This window comes from Silurus meridionalis, chromosome 10, assembly GCF_014805685.1.
Source record: "Silurus meridionalis isolate SWU-2019-XX chromosome 10, ASM1480568v1, whole genome shotgun sequence".
NCBI lineage: Eukaryota > Metazoa > Chordata > Actinopteri > Siluriformes > Siluridae > Silurus > Silurus meridionalis.
In genome coordinates this window covers 18,673,774-18,696,023 of record NC_060893.1, presented here as the reverse complement: position 1 = coordinate 18,696,023, position 22,250 = coordinate 18,673,774, and the positions used below count along the sequence as shown (strand labels likewise).

The window sequence follows — 22,250 nt, the reverse complement described above, 5'->3', positions numbered from 1 at the left end:
ATATTTCCCTACATACTATGCTCAGTTTTTTAACCCAAAATCCGCAACTCAATTACTACCCTCACTCCATGTTTGTGAAAGCACCTCATCCGAAGTTGAACCAGTTTCATTATGGCTCGCTTATCTCCTGTGGACCAAACCAACTTCATTGCAGCTTTGATGTGTGCATGCTTGTGTGCATCTAATTGTAATTCCATACAAATGCGTCTCAGTGGCGTCTCACTCCGTCTCCAAAATAGGAATTAAGGATGCAACTTGTTTGCTCCTATTTTCATCCTGTTTGGTCGGTTTTCATTTTAATAAACAGCTCACATCATGTGTAATCTACAGGGGAGAAAGAAAGCAAGAAAGTCAGCACAACAAACTTATCATCCATACCATCCAAAGTACATCTCTGTTCAGCAGAAATGACAAATCAATTTGGTGTAAAAAAAAAAAAATGCTCTTAATATATAAATTCACTGGAAAGAAAATCATTATAAGTGATCATTTGCCCTGGAGATTCTTATATATAAAGAGATTGGTCATGCCTTATTAACCATTTCATCCTAATCAGGGTTGCAGAGAAGCACTCTGGATCTGGATTGAACACCAGTCCATCATAAGGGCACACATTCAAATACTCAATCACACTTAGTGTAGCGTGTCCATATTCCTGCACAGGGAATTTATTTAATCATCTTTTGTCAATATTTAAATTGATTTAGTCGTGACATTTCCTTGCCTTGAAACATATTGTGTATTCGAGTCACCATGCATGCATTGGGGACATTAATACTCAGCCGAACCAGTAAGCACAAAGATGGTTAAAAAGACATTGCAGATGTGAACAATATATCGTTGCCAGGTGGTGCTATAGAAAAGTGTCATGGCAAGATCACGGGTTTGAATCCCAATGATCCAACAGCCATCTGTGGCTGGGAGTTAGAGAAAGAACAAAATTAGGGATGCTGTTACTCTCTCCCTTGTGACACGAGCCAATCATTGTGAGCCTGTGAGCTCATTTATGCAGAATAGAGCAATTTGCACTCTCTTCTGAGTGTGTTATGCTGCTGTGAGTAGCAGGTTGAAAATATGCAAGGGATGGTTTCATGTGATTTAAAAGACTACAATCAACGTTGATGAGGACCGTTAAAACAAACACCTATAGCAAAATCTTTTCATGGGCTAGGTCAGGTCAAGCCCATTAACGGACATTCATGGACATCTCAGTTAGCAGGTCACCAGTGGTTGTTGAAGTACACGATTTCTTTAGTGTACTGTGGAGTAAAAGTACAAATCCCTTGCTTAAATACAACTCCAGTAAAATTGCAACTTTTACATTTTACTTAAGTAAAATTACAAAAGTAGTTCTAAATTAAATAGACATGTTTACGAAGTAAAAAAACGGATCTCTGAGAACTATATTTTAATCATCTACTGAATTATACACAATACTATTGTGTACTTATTCTCATTGATGCTTCACTGCTTTCACTGCCTGTAATTATCCAAATTCATCATAATAATAATAACAACAGAGGACAACAGTTCTCTCCCAAAATTTAGTAACTGGTCTTCTCATTTTCCAGGTGTATAAAGGAAGAGGGGATGCTACATAGTGGCAAACATGGCCCTGTCACAACTTTTTTGAAACATGCTGCAGGCATCAAATTCAAAATTACTTGATTTTTATCCTTAATATGGTAAATCTTCTCGGGTTACACATCTGGTGTTTTATGTTCTATTGTATATAAAACATGAGCTTATGAGATACCATTGCCCTCTGTTTGTATTTATAGTTTGCACAACATCCCAACTTTGTTAGAATTAGGGTTGAGGGGGTTGAACTCTGAGAATATTACATCATTCAGATGGATTTATTCCTTGCATTCTCTAGACATTTTCTTATCTTTGCAGTTATGTATTCACTTTAAAGTAGCTAGGAACAGCATGTTTTTCTGAAATGTAGTGGCGTATATAACATATTACACATTCATTGTATCAAAGTTAAAGTTTACGAAAATGAAAAATACTCTGATAAAGTACAGATACTTAGAAAAAAAAAAAAAAGTAAAAATGCTGAGGCTGGTTAATGTAAAACTGGCAAGATTTCCACCCCAGATTGACCCTTAAGCATTTTTCTGGCGCAGAAAACTTGAAACATTTTGCTTCTATTGGACAGTGATTTGTCATCAGTATTCCCACTGTATCTCATCATATCCACCCTAAAAATTGGAAGTGTCACCTAACTTAATATTCAACCGTGGCTACGGCTTGCACAAAAGTCTTTCTCTTTCCCTCTCCCAGCTTCTCTCTCACTCTCTCTTATCTTTTTCTACATCTCAGGACTGAGTGACAAATCTAGGTACTTAGAAGTAGCACTAAAGTGCCTTAAACAATCCTTCAGTGCTTGTAACAAAACATCCGTATCTGTTAAGTCACTGTGCTGGCAGCAAAGGTGCGACAGTGTGGTGACACTTCTCAATCTTAAAGAGCTGTTGGTCAGAGGCCAGAGCTGCTTATACAGTACGTAGACGCAGCAAGCACGCAGCAAGGTCGAAAATGTCTTTTAAGCCTTATAGGCTTACAGTTTTTGCGGTCAGGATTACAGACTGATGCTTTAACACCCGAAAATACATCACTACTACTCATTTATCATCCATGACAATCTGGCCTCTCAGAAAGGTCAGAAAACCGGCCTGGTCGTGTGCCATTTAGACTCCATCACTGATTCCAGGCAGCACATTTTTCTTTCTGTTAGATTTGTGACTTTAAATAAACACTTTCACTCTTTCTCTACCAATGAGCCTGATGTCTGATGTCTGTGGTCTCTTGCCCATTTATATAAAGGAAATGTTGTTGTAGCTGACTACATCCATATGTCAAAGTCACGGTTGCATTAGCAGGGGCGAGAATCGATCGTGAGCTAATGCATGTTTATGGTTATAGAGCTGATCAAATCAGCTGTAACTTGCTTTATGTTCGACAAGTTTTTTTATATAGTTATATGTAACACAAAACAAGAAGCAATGAGGAAGATAATATAGGACAGTGGAAGGTAAAAAAAAATTGAGATAGGACCAATTTGCTTGTCGCATGATGTCACATTTCTGTTTCATGCATGTGATTGAGTGAAAGTAGTGGTAGGAGAAGAGGTGTAGATGAACACAAATGCATGTAGAAGATTTTAATGATAACCAGGCAGGTAAGATGAAGGGCAAACAGATAGGACAAAGCTAGGCTAGACTAAACTTTTTTTATAGACGTCATTGCTAAGAGAAACAGTTTATACTTTGTGACATGTGCTACAATTTTGCATTTAACTGAATACAGATTTTTTTGATGGCTATGTACTATGGTCCATTTTTGGCTCTGCATTTCTAGGTGTTTTCAATCAAGAACTGAGTGAATATGAACGTGTGAGTTTATGAGAATGTAGTCCATGGCAGCCATGTTTGTAGCCCATAGTATCTGATGATAATTAGGGTTTGCTGTGACATTGCATTGAATTGTGTTTTACTGCTATTAAATCTAAAGAAATAATAATAATTATAGCATAATAAAAAAGGAATTATAGCATAATACATAAATAAATAATGTAATCATATAATATAATCATCTATAGCATAATAAATATATTTCTTTAAATCCATGTTACAGTGTTCAGGAATTGCATTACATTACATTAAACAAAAATGTTTAATTAAACAATAAGAAAAAGCCTTTCTTGATTATTAGAAAAAATGCACATATTTTCTGTGGTTTAGTTTCCCTATTAAAAGTCTTTCCTCAATCTCCTGCTTTGAAGTGTCAAATGACTCTTGCATCCAAATTCTGCACCGCACACTGACACTTTTGCACAAATCTTTGAGGGCTCTCTGAATTCAATTATCAGAGAAATCGCCCCACAGAGAGAGCAACGCTGTTCATGAATTAGGTCTAAGTTGTTTTATAGCTATGGTCGAACCCAGGGGTTTGCCAAGTGCTGGTTTGCAGATCCAGAAAAGTATTTTAGCTGTCCCGAAAAAAAGAAAAAAATACTGTAGCAGAGCTGATCAATGTATGAAAAAACTAGCTATAGTTCAGTAAATCAAGCATAAAGCAGCATGATGCCATACAGGGGCTGAGACAGATGCAATTTCAGTTCTAACAGTTTAGGCAGACAATCTTACAGTATGAGGCAGGAAAGAGAAACTGTAAGTCAAGAAACAGGCAAGGGGTCAGGTTTTTTGTACGGTACAATAGAGCAGAGACCAGAATACCAAAACTAGGAAGCAAAAACAGATTAAAGGAAAAACACTTCAGCCATCAACCAACTTGGTAACTTTAAGGCACCCTGAACTGATTTATTGCCTAAGGTCTGTTTATATAAAGTGTGAGTGTAATAGATTAACAGTGTGAGTGTGTGCAATCAAAACCTGAGATGATGAATGTGCTGGTTGAGTGTTGTGCTGGATGTCTGGAAGTGGGAGTTTAGTGGTAAAGATGTTGGACTGATTGGAAGGTCGTGAGCACCAGGAACATCATCAAGCTGCCAAATCTTGCCCTTGAGCAAGGCCTTTAACCCTGAAACATTGACATAAATATGAATGTAATAACAGAAATGTATGTGTGCCGTTTTGGAAATGTGAGTTTATGTCTCGAGGTGGAATGTGGGTGGGAGGGTTAAATATTTTAGCATGATTAAAGACAGGATAGAAAAGTGTTTATTTTTCTAATTTCAAAAGTGATGTGTCTCATCTGTGAAGTGGCACTCTAAAACAAAACATAACCACTTCAAACTGATGAGTCAACCAATCATAAACAGTATTAAAGATTTATAAAACAGTTTTTGCCTTTCAGTCACCATGATAATTGCTTCTCCAAGTTCTCTCGTCAGAAAAAAATATATGTATAAAACCATACCTTCACATATTGTAGGCAAATACCCCTGCTCAAAAGCCCTCTTTGATTGGATCATTTATTCCCGTTGAAGCAAAATCCCAGGCGAAAGTATGTTATCTCATCTGCTGTTCTTATGAAAGCCTCTGCATAGATTGCACTTCCGCTCATTAAGCCTAGAAGGACTTATAAACTGCCCCCAAGGCTCCCTGAGCACCAGTAAATGTGATGAGTCAGTGGAACTGATGACGGGCAGAAAGGCTATTATGCCACTCTGAGTCCATAGATTCACAGACTCACTTCATACTAGTCTGTACTGGTTTTACCTGGTTTAAAATATTCACCTCCTGGTATTTGCTCTTTTCCCCAAATGTTTTCCTTTTGTTTTTGGAGACTGATTAATTTTCATAGATTTCGCATGCTAATAACCTGACATAATGAGAGGAAATTAAAGGGGATATAACATTATACCTTGTGTCTCTATTGTACTGACTTTCCAGTAACTGGCAATTTGATTTCAATGGTGTGTCATCTTGTATTACAGTCAATGATATCAAATTATATTATATACTGTATCAGGATCAAGTAAATGTCACAATGCTGATAGACCAATGGATGGATGGATGGATGGATGGATGGATGGATGGATGGATGGATAGATAGATAGATAGATAGATAGATAGATAGATAGATAGATAGATAGATAGATAGATAGATAGATAGATAGATAGATAGATAGATAGATAGATAGATAGATAGATAGATAGATAGATAGATAGATTACTTTATTCATTTAAACTATTAAATATGGAGAGAGAGAGAGAGAGAGAGAGAGAGAGAGAGAGAGAGAGAGAGAGAGAGAGTCAGTATTATCATATTTTAGTTGATTGTCTAACAAGATTTTTCTGAAGGGCTACAAATCTACATGAGGAAAGATGACTGTAAATATGCTGAATATAATTGTTGTATCTGTTACTTTACATTATGTCATTTTGTTAGGTGATTTATATGAGTATCCTCCTTATTCCTAGACATTAATAGTGTTTTATCTTAAAGAAACAATAAAGAAAATGTTTTTTTTTTTTAAAGCTTATGGCTGCTAGTTCTGGTTCCATTTGTATAGGCTGCTTGTTATTCTTTAAGTCTCTTTAATGTAGTTCTGTAAAGTATGCTGTATATTTTTCATTTTATTTCAACATCGTTTTGTGCAGCATATTGTCTTTATTTCTTTAAACAATTGCATTGTTATTAATGACATACATTCACTTGATTTTTCTTAGTTTGTGCTTTGCTGGATGCAAAGGATGCAAATTAGTCAATTGAATAGATAAGTATAACATTTGGTACATCATTATATACTAATGTGCATCATATGTATGCTGCTGGAAATGCCTGCAGTTTGCATTATAGTTGTCCATTTTCATTATTTGGTAGCTATTTTAGCATTGTATCTCCATTGGATAACTAAAGAAGCTAAATTTAAACATAAAATCGCCAACTTCATATACAATATATAATATGCAATTTAGATTTTTCTTCAATCCACATTTAATTTCAACAGATCACTAAATAACATTCGTCAATAAAAGGCTAAAGTCTGAAAAACAACCCCTTAGTTCTCTTAGCTGCAAACTGGGTCCAAGCACAAAAACCCATATGAAAAACGATGCATCTCTTTATCTTGCCGTAAAGTCTAAGAGGTAAACATCATCTGTTTTGGGACTTTTTATCCATTTTCAGTCAATAATAACTCACATCACCGGGGATAAATGAAACTCCAGGAAAAAGAAAGAACAATTCACTCTCCTGTTTATTCCCTCGACATTCTCACCAATTGAGATTAATGACTGTCTGCTGACAGACCAACTCATCAGGAATATGCAGTGTTTCACCTGGTCACCACCAATCAGCATCACACTCCTCACCATTCCTCACAAAAAAACGAGAAGAACCTGAAAAATAAACTTGACAAACGAATAGGTCTGCTAAGTCCCACGGAGCTATATCTAGAAAAATGTAGACAACTGTACAATTCCTGTGTGCTCCCTAAAATAAAACCATACATTCATGCAGAAAAACAAAGACAAGCTAGTAATTAACACTTGATTAAAATAAAAGATTAAAGATTAGATTAATTCCATTACAAAATGATTACAACTTATTTATATGTATTTATACTCATTTCAAGCTTGTGTTAGTCTTGTTCTATTGTGTATTTTAATTGTGATAATTGTAAGCATTTAATACGAAAAAAGAAAGAAAGATAAAAAGACTCACATCTGCATTCACTATTTATGAAACATTAAATATTGACATGTTCTCTAAAATACACTATATGGATAAAAGCACTGGGACATCTGACTTTTCCCGGCATTTGTTTTTTCTTTCCCCAATCTGTTAAAATATTGTAGGAGGTTCACAATTGTATAGGATGTGTTTGGATGAAGTAACATAAAATTTTCCTTTCACTTGAACTAAGACTTCACTGCCCAGACCTGATCCAGCATGACAATGCCCCTGTGCCCTTGTGAAAATATGGTTTACATAGGTTGGACTGGAAGATCTTGTGTGACCTCCTATAGAGCTCTGACTTCAACCCTATTGAACACCTTTGGGATGAATTGGTAGAACGTTTTGCTGAATGAGCACAAATCTCAAAAATCTAGTTTAACATCTTCTCAGAAGAGTAGAGGTTATTACAAAATTAAAATGGGGAATTATTGTGGAAGGCAATGTTCAAAAAACACATACGAATCTTATTGGTCAGGTAGCCAAAGTTTTATTTTGTTGTCCCATTTATTCATTCATTCCACTAGCAGCATTGTACTGCAGAATTGATGGGCAAAAAAATATCAAAGCCATATGTTGCTTCTTCAAAAAAAGATCGTAAAAAGGGCTGCATTAGCCTGTATGAGGTGATGGAAGTGGCTGCGTTAACTAGTGAAGCAGCTGCTTCCTTATTTGTTTGCTGTGAATGCCCATAAACCCAAGTGTTACAATGCTGACACATCACGTGGCCCGTATGAGGGATTTGGTTAATTAAACACGAGCTGCTAAACAGCTTTCCAGTCAAATGAAGTGCTCTATTTACTGGCATAGTTAACGTCTCTTGTTTGGAGCAGGAGTGGCTCAGGAGTCCAGTCAGGTTTTTTTCGCCGGCTTGTGTGAAGATGTAGTGAAGAAATGGTGTCTCTTATCTCCAAACAGGCTGCAAACAGCAGCATGGAGCATGGTCTCCAAATCTAATTAGACGAGATTTGTAAAAAAAAAAAAAACAATTGTAGCTTGAGGTATGATTCCAGCAGTCCTAATCTCAACAGGGGAATGGCTGCAGCTGAAGTGTGCAATTATTTTGCATAGGGACACACAGCTCGGTGGGCAAAAGAACTTCATAGTGCAAAAATAAAGGTCCTCGCTTTCTTTTTATGATTAATTTGCAGATATTTGTGTGGTTACTATTTATAATGAAATCGAATTTTGGGTGTTGTTCTTGGGTGCTGGTCTGAGGAAAATTCACTTAGATGTTTTTTAGAGCATCATCTTCAGCCATCCAGGAATGTGCAGAACTGGACAGATAGAATGAGGATGTGACTGTGACTTTGACTATTACACTAGATAACATGATTGCTTTAACAAGTAAAATATACTATATGGAGGTATTGGATGTACAGTATACGTAATGGATGTACTGTATTGTGACTTCTGACTTTTCCAGCCATATGTGGTTTCCCCAAACTATTAGCACAAATTTGGAGGCACGATATTTTTTTGGATATAGTAGCATTAAACTTTTACCTTCATTTGAATTAGGGCTATGTCTACACTAAAAACATTCTTTCCCACAGCGGATCATCCGTATTCATGATCTGCATGTTCGATTTGGCACATGTCTTTTTGCTGGATGCCCTTCCTAACACAACCCTCCCCATTTATCCAGGCTTGGGACCGGCACTAAGCGTGGCTGGGGTTGGTTCCCTGACCAGGGATCGAACCTGGGCCGCATCTGTGCCACTAGACTACCAGGGAACCGGCTATGTCTACACTAATACGGATCAATTTAAAAATGCTGTTTTTTTGGGCCTAAAATTGCTCCACGTTCACACTATAGTTTTAAGTCGTTTCCCAGAAGTGGTTAATCCACACTGAAACACTGATTACTCCCATCAGTAAAATGTAAGATGCTTCGACCTGTGTCATTTCCACCTGGCTATTATTTACTTTCCGTCTGTTTGAAACTTCGCAGCAATGTCAGATAAAGGCACCATCACATGACTAAAAATGCATCATTGTTTTCGAAAGCCTCCATTTTCACAGTCCACACTGCGATATAAAAACGGCGATACGGAAAAGTTTTCAAAAAGCTGCATTTTCAATGACTAAAAAAGTTGTCTCAGTGTGGACTGAAGTCCAAAACAAAGAGAAAACTATGTGTTTTTTTTAAATGAAAACATACTGTATTAGTGTGGACATCCCAACACTAGGCACAAGAATCCACGCTGCATGTGGAAGAAAATCGGAAAACATTAAGTTATAGTCATCGCAATCTGTTATTCATTGTTAAGTTGTAGCTGAAAATCAGTAGAGTTTCCTTACCTTATCTTAACCCCCCCAAAGAAGCACAAAAATATGATTTATAAAATTATGATTATAAAAATCTGGTGTTTTAATTTAGGTAGAAAAAAGGCAGTGTCTAGGTATGTGCAACCAAACCAAGTTTCTTCATTAGATTATACTTCAAGAGTTGGACAGGAGTCATTAGAAGTAATTATGCTACATTTATTATAACTGGAACCTTTGCATTTCCTACTAGGAGCTTCTGACTTTTGCCTTCAAGTGGTCACACAATCTCATCAATTTAGATTTGATCAAAACGGATGATCAGAATAAGCTTCCATTTAGTTATTTTCCACATTAATATAAAACATTTGCAAATAGCTATTGAATATCCCTGTGCTAATAAAACAGGCTGCACACATAAAAGTTTTGTATATAGCCATATTAAAATGACATCTTAGATTTCAAACTTGGAGAACTCGGAGCACAGAGGAAGGGTTAGCATGCTGAGTGTAAATGATGTGTTGAAACGGCCATTCTATTTTTGCAGTGTAGAAGAATCCCATTTGGGCCGGGGGTGCAACATGTGATTCATACCTCTAATTAACAAGCCACATAATTAGGACATGAGAAGCAGGTGAGATCAGATGCATTTACATTTAAGGCTTTTGGCAGACGCCCTTAACCAGAGTGACTTACATTCATTCATACAGCTAAGTAGCTATGGGGTTAAGGGCCTTGTTTAGGGGCCCCAAAGAGGCAGCTTGTTGTGGCTGGGATTTTTAACTCATGATCTTCGGATCCAAGTCCAATGCCTTAAGCACTAAGGTTCCGCTTCCCCAGACCGCTTCATATTTAAAAAATATTAATCCATGCCTTTAAAAAGACCAAGATATGCCTTTAAATGGCCTTAGCTGTTTTAGGAACACATACTAATAACCTCAGAGAAAATGTCACTGATCTTAGCTAGTCATGTTAGTATTCACCCTAGTGAAGGCAATGACAAGGAGTCACATGATAAGAGTCCCTACTGTCATTTTCAGGGAAAAATGAGTGGGGGATTGATTTAAAATGACAGCTCAGTATTACGTTAGCATTGACTCATCACTGAGTTGAACTGATTTTTTACAGGAAATCAGAAGTCTACTTAGCTGTAATCCATCCTACTGCTAGACAAGGGTTTTCACATGGTATATATGTAAAATGGCAAGACATTGCAAGGGTATAGAAGTCAAGAATGAAACAGAACAAAACATGGTATCACATCATGATGGCGAGATTAGGAATTCATAAGCGTATACATCATAACATCATAACTATTTAGACTTATCAGCAGAGATTTATCACTGGTTTGGTAAATCAAGAACTGGACCAGAAGAGTATCAAACATAAAAGATGGAGACTTTATTGCTTTGACACAGAGATGAAAAGAGAGAAGAAGGCCAAGTTCATCATCCCCTGCTGCCAGAAGGTCACGGTAGCAGACAGACCGAGACTGAATGGTTCTTTTGCATTCTACAGAGAGAGCGAGAAAAGGCTTCAGTTGCTTCACGAAGTGAAAGATACTGTTTGGACAAACAAACAATGATAAAAACAATACACAGATATATTACTCTTCATTAGTGACATGCAGAAAACATACCACAATGAAAAACAAAACATTCACAGCGTTGACTAATTGCTAAAGGATCAATAGAGGTGTTTTTTTTTCACCTTTATTTACTCTTATTTATATCACATTAAAAAAGACAAATGTCAAACGAGGTGCTACACAGTACAAGCAAGTATACATAAAATATAAATCAGAATAAGATAAATTGAATAAAACAAACATAAAGCATACTGCTTTTACTGTTTCTGGAATCTAACAGGATAAAGCATTTACTGAGGATCATTAAAGAAAAAAAGGAATGAGTAGCCTTAGAGAATAAATAAGGCTTAAAATTGGACTTAAATCTTCATGCTATGGGAAAAGGAAAATGTTCTATAGTTTTGGGGCAGCAATGCTACAAAAGGCCTGATTGCTTTACAATCTCATCTGAAAATGTGAGATAATTCTGATTTCCCCTCAATATGATTCATTTTTGTATGAATTAATGTTTGATAAGAAAAAAACCCTTGCAGGTCTTGTCTTTCGAATAAACCTGACAAGGGCAGCTTTTAGGGTTCAGGAATTTACAAAGAGATGACTTATAAAAAAATATTTTTTTAGTCGAAAAAAGATTCCTGCCTGGATCTAGATTAAGGTTACAACCCTGAGACTGAAAATAATATATCCAGAATGTTACTGTCAGTATTATAGCTGACTGGAAGTATATTTCCCACTGCTACTGCACCTCTCTGAAGCATTGTCACATGATTGCTGAATCAATTGTGTATAGTTGAGGGAGTTTTTGTCCTGTCTATACCATGCTACCAGAACACCTTTTCCACAAAATAACTAAGGCATTTCCAAAAATACATTATTTTGCAGAAAACACACTGATAAAAATTAGAGAACACTTTCAGATACCTCCCAGTTATTGGTGTTAATCTGGCACCTGGTGATAATTTCCTTGATTATCTGTCAACCCCTATTTAACTGGCAGCCTAACTTCCAGTTTCACTGACTCTGCAAGATGGTGGGCCGTTCTAAAGTGACTGAAAGCCTCCGGCAGCAGGTTGTCCAGATGAAGCCAAAGGGATGACCCTATCAGCCATAGCAAGACAAGTTGGTCGTTCCAAATCTGTGATTTCAAGAATATTGAATCTTTACAACATCACAAACTCATTCAAGTCTGCCAAGAAGGCTGGTCGTCCACGGAATCTCAATGGGCAATCGTTTCCACACTGCAGCTGGAATTGCTCCCAGTTCAGCGCTGAACATGGTAAGGATCTGTTTCGTCATACAGTGTCTCGAGGTTTAGGAGCATTTGGACTGAAAGCCCACTCTGCAGTGACCAAACCTCTCATTAGCAGAAAGAATCAAAAGGCTAGACTAAGCTTTGCTGAGGAGCATGTTGTGTGGAAAGAGGAGAACTGGTCCAAAGTTCACTTCAGTGATGAAAGCAAGTTTAATTTATTTGGGTCCGATGGGAAACATTATGTTCGGTGACAAACTGGAGAAAGACTGAACCCAAAGTGTGTAAAGAAGTCAGTGAAAAGTGGAGGAGGAAGTGTCATGGTTTGGGGCATGTTTTCTGCAGCAGGAGTTGGGCCTCTTAAACAGCTACATGGCAGAGTGAATGCAAATGTTTATCAGAGCCTTCTTCAACAACATATGGTTCCTTCCCTGCGTTCATCACCCAATCAGCCCGCAGTGTTCATGCAGGACAACGCTCCATGTCACACAGCAAAATGGGTAAAGCAGTTCCTTGAAACTGAAAACAGTGAAATAATGACATGGCCTGCCCAGAGTCCTGATCTCAACCCAATAGAGAACCTCTGGAAAATACTTGGCGACAAAGTTATGGCCAAGAAACCCACTACAGTCACCGAACTGTGGAGGAGACTGGAAGAATAGTGGACTAAAATCACACCAGAGCAGTGTGAGAGACTAGTGCTGTCCTGTGGCTGCAGATGTGCTGAAGTCATTCAGAGCAGAGGCCTGTACACTTCCTACTAATTGCTGACTGTTGTAACCTTCAGAAAATTTTGTTTTAATCTTTTTCCATGCTACAGTCATTGTTGTTCTCTAATTTTGATCAGTGTGTTTTCTGCAAAATAATGTTGTTGTTTTTTTTTTATATGACTTAGTTATTTTGTGGAAAAGGTGTTCTGGTAGCATGGTATAGACAGGACAAAAACTCCTTCAACTGTTGAGCAGTGAAGATGACATTATTTCAGAATTGTTCATTTGTTTATAAATTGTTCTCTAATTTTGATTGCCAGTATATATATATATATATATATATATATATATATATATATATATATATATATATATATATATATATATATATATATATACACACACTCCCCTTTTACAGCACTCTCTCCATGGTTGTAACATGGTTCTTGTCTTCTTTGTTGTCTTTGTACTTTGTGCTTTGTTTCTTTCTTTTTGTGTTTTGTGTGTTTGCCCCTGAAATAAATATTATCTTGCATATATTGCATTTGCTTCCTGCTTCATTGTGTGACAGTAACAGATCCAGAAGCTAAAAATCCACTTTTATAATAAACAACCAAATACCTTCTACATTGGTATTACTGAATCTGTCACATGCATGAACTGAATTGGGTTTCAAATGTATCATGTACCTAATTTATTTGTAGATGGCTTATTTTACCCACGATCCCAGGAAGCCCAGATGGGGAAAGGCAATATTTCTAGCTGGGATGAGAAATTATAGTGATATTGTTGACACCTGTCTATAGCCAAACATGTTACACTAAAAAGGATTAGCTCCCTAGATCTTTTTTTTGTCTGCCCACTCCAATGCTGGCTTGCCCTACCTTGTTAGAGTCGTAACCTTGAGATATTTCATTTACACATTTTGTACAAATAACTAGTCAGTGACTATTTGAGTGGAAATTCATGCTTCTTGGAGAAAAAGTCTATGATTCTTTTGCATTTTCCAGAACAGGATATAATCAATAGACCATGGATATACTTATGTAGGAATCAGGAAAAGTCTGTGTTTGTTCACAACATTAGTAAAATTTTTCCTGGCTTTGTGAAAGAAGGCATCCATGTTTGATGCTAAAAAAGTGCCAGACTTGCCAGCTATAGTTAGAAGGCTGTCTTGCAAAACAATCTGCTTTATAAATCACAGCATCCTGACTGGATGCAAATGACTGTCTGACAGGACGACATGTGGTGCTAACAGAATGACAAGCAATTAGACTCTGTGATATATAAATCGGTTATGTTAATTAGTGAGGAGAAAGATTTGGTTGTTTTTGCAATCAGACTGTCATTTATACAGTCTGACAAATATGCACTGTGTGTAAAAGTACACATTTGCGAGAAAAAACATGTATTTATAAATATCTTCACGCTTATTTTAGATAAACACTATTAAACAATTTGAGCCTATCCTAACCCATTATAACTACATATCAACTTGAAATATGATCATTACACTACTTCAGAAAGTTTTCTTCATTAACCCGAGAACTCATTTAACATCTCAAGTCTGACACATCATATTCCATTAGCCATTCATTACAGTTTGCTAAAAAATAATTGCACATATTTCCACAACAGGAAGTTTAATCGTTTGCATTTCCTTATATTGAAAAAAGTATTATTCTATTCAATGATATTGTGATATTGACATTAAATGTAGCGACATTAAATTATTTTTTAACCCAGATTATGGGAACGAACGTCCATAATGACCTTGTGTTGTTAGCAGGCATGCTAGTTATCCACAATTGGGTAATTCTTTGTTAAAATCTATTGCTTTCAGTCAGTTTCTTTGAGGTTTGTTCCTCAATGCTGAATTTTCATAGTTGAAAAAATCTAAACTCCGAAAAGTCTTCAGTCGATTAGCCAGGCATAGATTAGCAAAGACTGAGCCCTTGGGCAGGAACACAAGCATGGAGCGCTGAGTGCCTTCCCTCGCCCATCCTGCAACCGAGTGCACAAGCACACTAAAGCACACATATTACTACATGATGAGTGTTTGAGTAGCCCCAGGGCTCTGCAGAAGGTTGTCTTACCTTAACGGTGGATTTTTTCTCCTTGCTGCAAGAAAAAATATATGGATTAAAACCTTGACTAAAAAAGGTATATTAGGTAGCTGAGAAAATGCTTGAAACCTTGCTTGTGTTTGTGTGCAAGTACTGGCACTCATGTTATAAATGCTAAGCTCTACAGGCCATCTCCAATCCTGGGGGCATAACTTCATGAACATGGGTGGGAATAAAAGAGTGGGTTCATGTCGTAAAAATAACGGTGCAAATTTCCAACCCGCTCAACCGTCAGAGATCTACCTATACCTATAACATCTTTTTTTATATTTCATAAACCAAACCATCCAGCCCTACCCAAAATCCAACTCTACTGCCAGATCTGACAGCATGTTAAAATGTCTTGAGGTCATTGAGGTTCGAAGTTCATTTTTATTCTGACCAATTTAAAAAATCATTCTTTGACCTCTCATTTCTTTTTATATTTTCGTTCCTTTGACACATTTAGTGAATTTTACGGCTACCCAGGATGGAGGTGCTAGCCTAGTGTGTAAGGCATTGGACTTTGGATCCGGCAACCCAAACCCGTAAAAATACTGCTAGAGAAACGACACTAAGCCATTAGGCTCTTGATGGCAAATACGCCTCTTGGCATGGGGGGAATAAAAAAAATGGCTATCCATGTTTTTTTTTTATCTGATAATTTTTTTCAGTTAAAAACAGTTAGGACTAAACAGACTGCTAATTGGTTACAAATTCAGACCCATTTCTTTTACAATCTGTGACTTTACATTGATTGGCTCATGTTCGATGAATCTTGTTACGTGTGACAGCGCAGTGGCATAATAATAATAATTTACTTTAAACCGATGCCCTAGCTGTCAGCAGTATCCGATAGGCCTGGTCAATCAGCCGTCCCTGCAAGTTAAGTATCACAATGAAGCAAGGCAACTGAATGTAGAGAGACACATAACGGATTTATACTGTTTCCAAATTTTCCCACCCCACCCTACAACACACACACACACATTCAAACACACACTCACACACACGCAAAAACTGTCTCTCAACTATCAAGATAAAGGTTGCTATTCCAAGATTCTATTCCCAGGTGCAGATGAAAGATGAAAGTGCTGATAAAAAAATGAAAGTCCTCAGCCGCAAACTGATGGATGTGTCACACATGAGCTGATCCTGACATCTCTCTGTCGTGAACACACGGCTTAAGGAATACACATTAAACCCCGGTCGAATGGAAACTGTTTTAAAAAAAACAGCAACGAGGTTTGAGGCTGTCATTCCTCACATCTCGTACGTGTTTTCAATCATCGCTGCTATTCTCGCTCTGATACACAGGATAGAATTAGCATATTTCAGGTAAAATTTAGATAATGCCTGACTAAAGCCGAACACTGAGACGATCTGAAACAACCCTAGGGTTTTTTCTGAGGTGCATGGCACAGAGCTCTCATCCAGAGTTGCAGCATTTCCATAAATCATAGCAATGACTGTTTAGTGACAGCATCAAGTAGCAAACAGCGCTTTATTGAGTTGAATCTTAACTCATCACTGTGGGCCATGTGAGTAAATATTACAAGGCACCCCTGCCAGGGGGAACGCTGATTCCATCTAGATGTTCTGTTGTTCCAGCACATCAACATGTTTCATTTTCCTGTAGAACTCTTTTATAGGAGTGCCATAAATTACAGCTTAGTTTCCACCTCAGGCTTGTGTGGGGTCGTCGAATCCTCCGTGGGTCTGATTAGTAACTCGTGGAGTTGATCTATAGCCACTGGGATCTCCAGTCCGAATAGCTTAATTGACTTTCCGTAAATTTTCTGCTTGGGCCTTGAGAGAGGATCAGGTAATGAGGGGGAAAATGACGAGCGGAGGCAGCTCAGACTGTAAATCACAGCCCCTGGAGTGAGATGTAGAAACAAGCAATGTGTGGGCAAGTCTGAAAGGCCATGAGGGCTCCACAACCATGGTAGAGAATCTTTAAAGGGCATCTCAGCACTTTCTTCTGTTATCCATCCCCACATAGAGCTATAATTCACAGCTTGAGTCCAAAGCAGGTGGGATGACTGGCAGTACTGGATGTCTGTAAAGGTTTTCAATCATCAAGGCCATTTTAAATGTCAAATAAGTCAACATATCTGGACTTCAGTTGAATCTTAAACGTTAAACTTGTTAAGTTTTGACATACTGAGGACAAGCTGTGAAAAATCTTCAATATACTTTTCCTGTCCAGGAGCACATCAATCCTTAAAGACATATTTCAGTTCTTTTTAGCCAGTCTTTCATCCACGATATCTGTACTATATCTGTGATTAGCATAGAACATTTTTTTTTAAATATTTCCATATTCTGACAAAGAAAACTAATTAATTCTAATGTGAAATCTCCCTAATGAAATGGCAGTTCAGATCAGATTCACGTCTCTTTTATGGACACGTGACACACATATCTGGTTCTTCCCTGAAAGAGCACAAATTTGTAGCATTAAATGAAGCATTACAGTTTTCCTTCTCTGGAACTAAGACAGTTCCAGTTCAACATGCTCCATGAACACATGGCTTGCCAAAGTTGGATTGAAAGAACTCGTGTTGCCTGCATAGAATCCAAAAAATACCCCTGTAAACACCTATGGGGTCAATTGGAACACAGACGGCACCTTATATTACATTACACAACATTAATTTCCTACCTTACTAATACTCTTATGTCTTAATGAGAACAAATCCCTGCAGTCATGCTTCAATATCTGATGGTAGGTTTCCCAGAAGAGTGGGGGGGGTAATATTAATGAACATGTATTTGTCCATGTACATTTGCCCTACAGTGTCTAACTCCAGATAATAATAATACACATATTAAGCATTTACATATACTGTATTTTTGATTGTAAAAAAAAAAGGAAAACAAATGCATGAACATTTATTGACCTTCCCAACAAATGGACTTGAATAATCAAGTTTTCTCAATGTAGAAATGTGTCTGTAATTATTGTAAAATTGTTAATTTTTTAGCTAGTCAGAATATTAAATATCTTAGCACAGTATTATGACTCAGTGTTAAAGTGCACAGTGTTACAATGGGAGGGAAAACCACAGTGTCAGGGTTAATCACTGTGCACCTCTGGGGTGAATGGGAGTATGTTTTGGATTCGATAGTGCCTTCTTTACTTGCCCCACAAAGACACACAGCTTCTTTAAACTGAGAGATCTCTCAAAGAGGAGAACCTTCTGAATTATTAAATACTGAAAAGGTAATGAACATGACTTACATCACATCATAACACAACTAGCATGGCTTCCTTTTTCTTTTTACTGGTAAATGTTATAAATAAAATGTATGTTTAATGTAATGTCTGCTTTTTGCTTATTTATATGCGATCTCTGGTTGTCATTACTTTCTGCAGTGAAATATTACTGCAATAGCTAATTAGTAGCTCAGCTGCTTTTTACTGACTTATAAATGATTCCACTTTGATCAGCAGCCTTTTACTGTATAATGCACCATGATCCTGACCAGGCAATTACTAAGAATGAATGAACACTGTAAATGCATCTTCTTCTTCTTCTTCTTTCAGCTTCTCCCATTAGAGGTCGCCACAGCGGATCATCCGTCTTCATACCCCTCTACATCTGCCTCTTTCAAACCAACTACCTGCATGTCTTCCCCTTACCACAACCATAAACTTCCTCCTTGGCCTTCCTCTTTGTCTCCTTCCTAGTGGCTTCATCTTCAGTATTCTTCTACCGATATACCCCATGTCTCTCCTCTGCACATGTCCAAACCATCTCAATCTCGTCCTCTCTCACTTTGTCTCCAAAACGTCCTACATGCGCCATCACTCTAATAAACTTGTTTCTAATCCTGTCCATCCTCGTCACTCCCAACGAAAACCTCAACATCTTCAGCTCTGCTACCTCCAGCTCCACCTCCTGTCTTTTACTCAATGTCACTGTCTCTAAACCAGACAACATCTCAGTTCTCACCACAGTCCTATAAACTTTCACTTTCACTCTTGCAGATACTCTTCTATCACAAAACACTCCTGCCACTCTTCTCCACCCACTCCACCCTGCCTGCACTCTTTTTTTCACAATCATGAAATCATGAGTTGCCCAAACATCCAGCACCTCTTCACCACCACCGAGCCCCTTTCTGACCTTTCTCTGAACCTCACACTACAGTCTTCCTCCTTCAGTTTCCACCATCTTATTCTTCTTTCAGTCTTCACTCTTACATAGTCCACCTGTGTGCACCTTCCTCCACTCTTATACATCACCCTATGCTCCTCCTTCTTCTTAAAAAAAGTATTCACCACTGCCTTTTCCATACTTTTAGCAAAATCTACCACCATCTGCCCTTCCACATTCCTCTCCTTAAGGCCATACCTACCTATTACCTCCTCATCACCTCTGTTCTCTTCACCAACATGCCCATTGAAATCTGCCCCGGCACTAAGAGTGCACTGGATTGTGCAACCCTAACATTGTAAATGCATCCATTTGTGTAAATACTATTCAATTACTGTATTATTAGATTTTGAATAGTGAATAAATACGAAGTGGAAGTTGCTTTAGTTGTCATTCATTTATGTTTTTTATATTTAAATAAAATTTAACTCAATTTAAAAGGAAGTAAAAACTTGCACTCATACTCAATTACATTTCTATTAAAATGTAATCACTTCTTTATCTTTGCAGTAGACCTGCTGAACAGAAATCTTAGTTACCATCAACTATTCTTGTCCTTGTTTTTCTCTGCACCACTTATTTTTTTGTTAAAGCTAAATATAAAGGTCCCAATACCTTTTTCAGATTGTAATGTTTGCATTATATATTCGTATGTTATTTCAACAACTGGCCTTACATTATAAGTGACTCCTTTGTGAATGTTTTTTTTGTTTCTATTTTCCCTTGAAACAGGGAAATATGTCGAAAATCTTGGGCACAGTAATTGCCCTTTTGCTATAGATGTAATTCGTAGAGATTAGATCAAAAAATGATAAAAACTCTGGAGTATTCCTTTAATGGCTGCTTACCTGCAGGTTTTGGCATCGCTGTATTCTGCAGTGTGAGGGCTCTCAGGAGAGAAGACCAGGAGGCGACTGCTACTGCTGAGCTAAGAGAAAAGGTGAGCCACATACAGTAGAAAGATTGCTGGAGTTCACTGCTTACCGTGGGGGAGGGAAAAGTGTGTGTGTATATATGTCTGTGTGTATGTGAGTGTTCTCGCTCTCTCACTGGTGCTGGAAGCTTATTGCTGTCAGAGGAGAAAATCGAGTGTCAGCACGGTGCAAGTACCACAAGATCTGCTACTGTCAGCATCACAGATATGGAGCCAGATACACCTTTGACCCGCCCATTTATTGAAGCCGCCTCCTCTATTTTAGTCACACATGTGCATACATATGCACTCTGTCTTCTGTCTCTCTCTTTCTCTCTTTCTCTTTCTCTCTCTCTCTCTCTCTCTCTCTCTCTCTCTCTCTCTTTCTCTCTCTCTCTCTTTCTAATTCAGACACATTCAAATTGGTGTCATCCTGCAAACTTTTTCACTTTACCACAGGTTTTTTTCACTTTTTTCTCAACTTCTTTTGTCTTCCAGTCTCTCTGAAACACTTGACAAGAGCAATGAAAAGAGAAAAAAGACAGACAGACCAGGGGGTTTCAGGGACACCCAAAAGAAACATAAGCTGGCAGAAAGACTCTAATTGGCTGCTGTTTTCGTTCATCCGAGAATAAAAAAAAAAACTTCTGAAAAATGCTGAACCATGACCACCAGCAAGAACTTCAGCAAAGGCGGTACAAATACTGCTTTCTTAAATTAAACTGAAAAGGCAGACTGAACATTCAGTGGCAATCACAAGTCTTACATTTTTTTTTTAAACTCCCACATCTCCTATTAATAGAAGTTTGTCTACCCCAAACCTAATAATGTCCTATTGTGAAGAAGGAACTGCAATAGGTAAGGATCTTCTCAAAGCCAGGGTGCAGTGACATAGCTACAGCTAAAATTAATATCTTGCATAACCTGTTCCCTCTTCTCTTCGACTAGCATAGAACTTGTCACCCATGCGATATATGGGTTTTGACAAGTGCATGATTAAGGAAGCCTTTCTGTGAACACTAACTCTCGGCAGCCTGAAGCATAACCAAAGGAGGCGCAGAACTTTTATAGAATTGTTTCCATATTATATCTTTGACTTTATTTATTCGCTGCAAAATGGTATTCAATTCATAGACTCTGGAGAATGGAAAGAGAGAGAAGGATGGTGCAAAAGAGAGTAATATGTTAACGTCATCGTGTCTCCAAATCACAAGTCTCCAAGTTCAGCCACATTCATTAAATCTCTATTTCTTCTAAGGTTTGCCAAAAGAAAGCCTTTTCTTTATCAAAAAAAAACAAGTGTAAGCAACTGGCATTTACTAGGAACACCTAGAAAATGTATAGTCAGATGAGATCAAAATAGAGCTTTTTGACCAATAATGGGTATACTGTTTTTTGGTGATGATGGGTATGTTTTGTTCTAGGCAAGTAGTTACATCGCTTCATGGACACCAGGGGGGGAGTGGTAGCTAAGTGGTTAAGGTGGGATAGTGGTAGTTTAGTAGTTAAGGTGCTGGGTTACTAATCGGAAGGTCAGGGGTTCAAGCCCCGGAAATATGAAATATCAGGAGATATGCGCTGAAAATCAGGTTGCCTCTGACAAGAACTTAAATTCTTATCTTCCAGTATGACAGTGATCCCAAATCTACATCCATATCCCACCAACAATAGTTACAAGACCAAGCATTTCAGACAGCCATCCCATCCCCCTGACCTACACCCCACTGAAATCCTGTATAAGCTGTAAAGCTGTAGAGTCCACAAGAGGGATTTAAGGACCTTTGCTCTGTAGTCTCCAATCTCATCAAGCCTTACAGGAGAAGACTCAGTGCTGTTAAGCTGGCAAGAGAAGGTCACACAAACTGCTCTCAGATCTTTGCACAGACTTTCAGATCTTTAGACACTTGTCTACTTCCTGTCCCTTTTCTCTACTCAATCATTAGTGTTTTTATTGTGGCTGGCCCTAAATTATGCAGCTCTCATACTTTTCTATGTCTGTATTTGCATTTTTTTCCTTTTCCTGTTTACATTAGTACCATTATTATTATGACAGATAGATAGATAGATAGATAGATAGATAGATAGATAGATAGATAGAT

At 37.7% G+C, this 22,250-nt stretch overlaps 1 long non-coding RNA gene across 1 annotated transcript; it reads right to left on the bottom strand.

The window, feature by feature from the left end:
• Positions 1 to 10,825: 10,825 nt before the first annotated feature.
• On the bottom strand, positions 10,826 to 20,286 carry LOC124391896. Its single transcript, XR_006927057.1, has 3 exons — positions 20,087 to 20,286; positions 15,064 to 15,088; positions 10,826 to 10,932 (listed from the first exon to the last, which is right to left on the bottom strand). It is a non-coding gene; the product is annotated as an uncharacterized LOC124391896 (long non-coding RNA).
• Between the last annotated feature and the right edge of the window lie 1,964 nt (positions 20,287 to 22,250).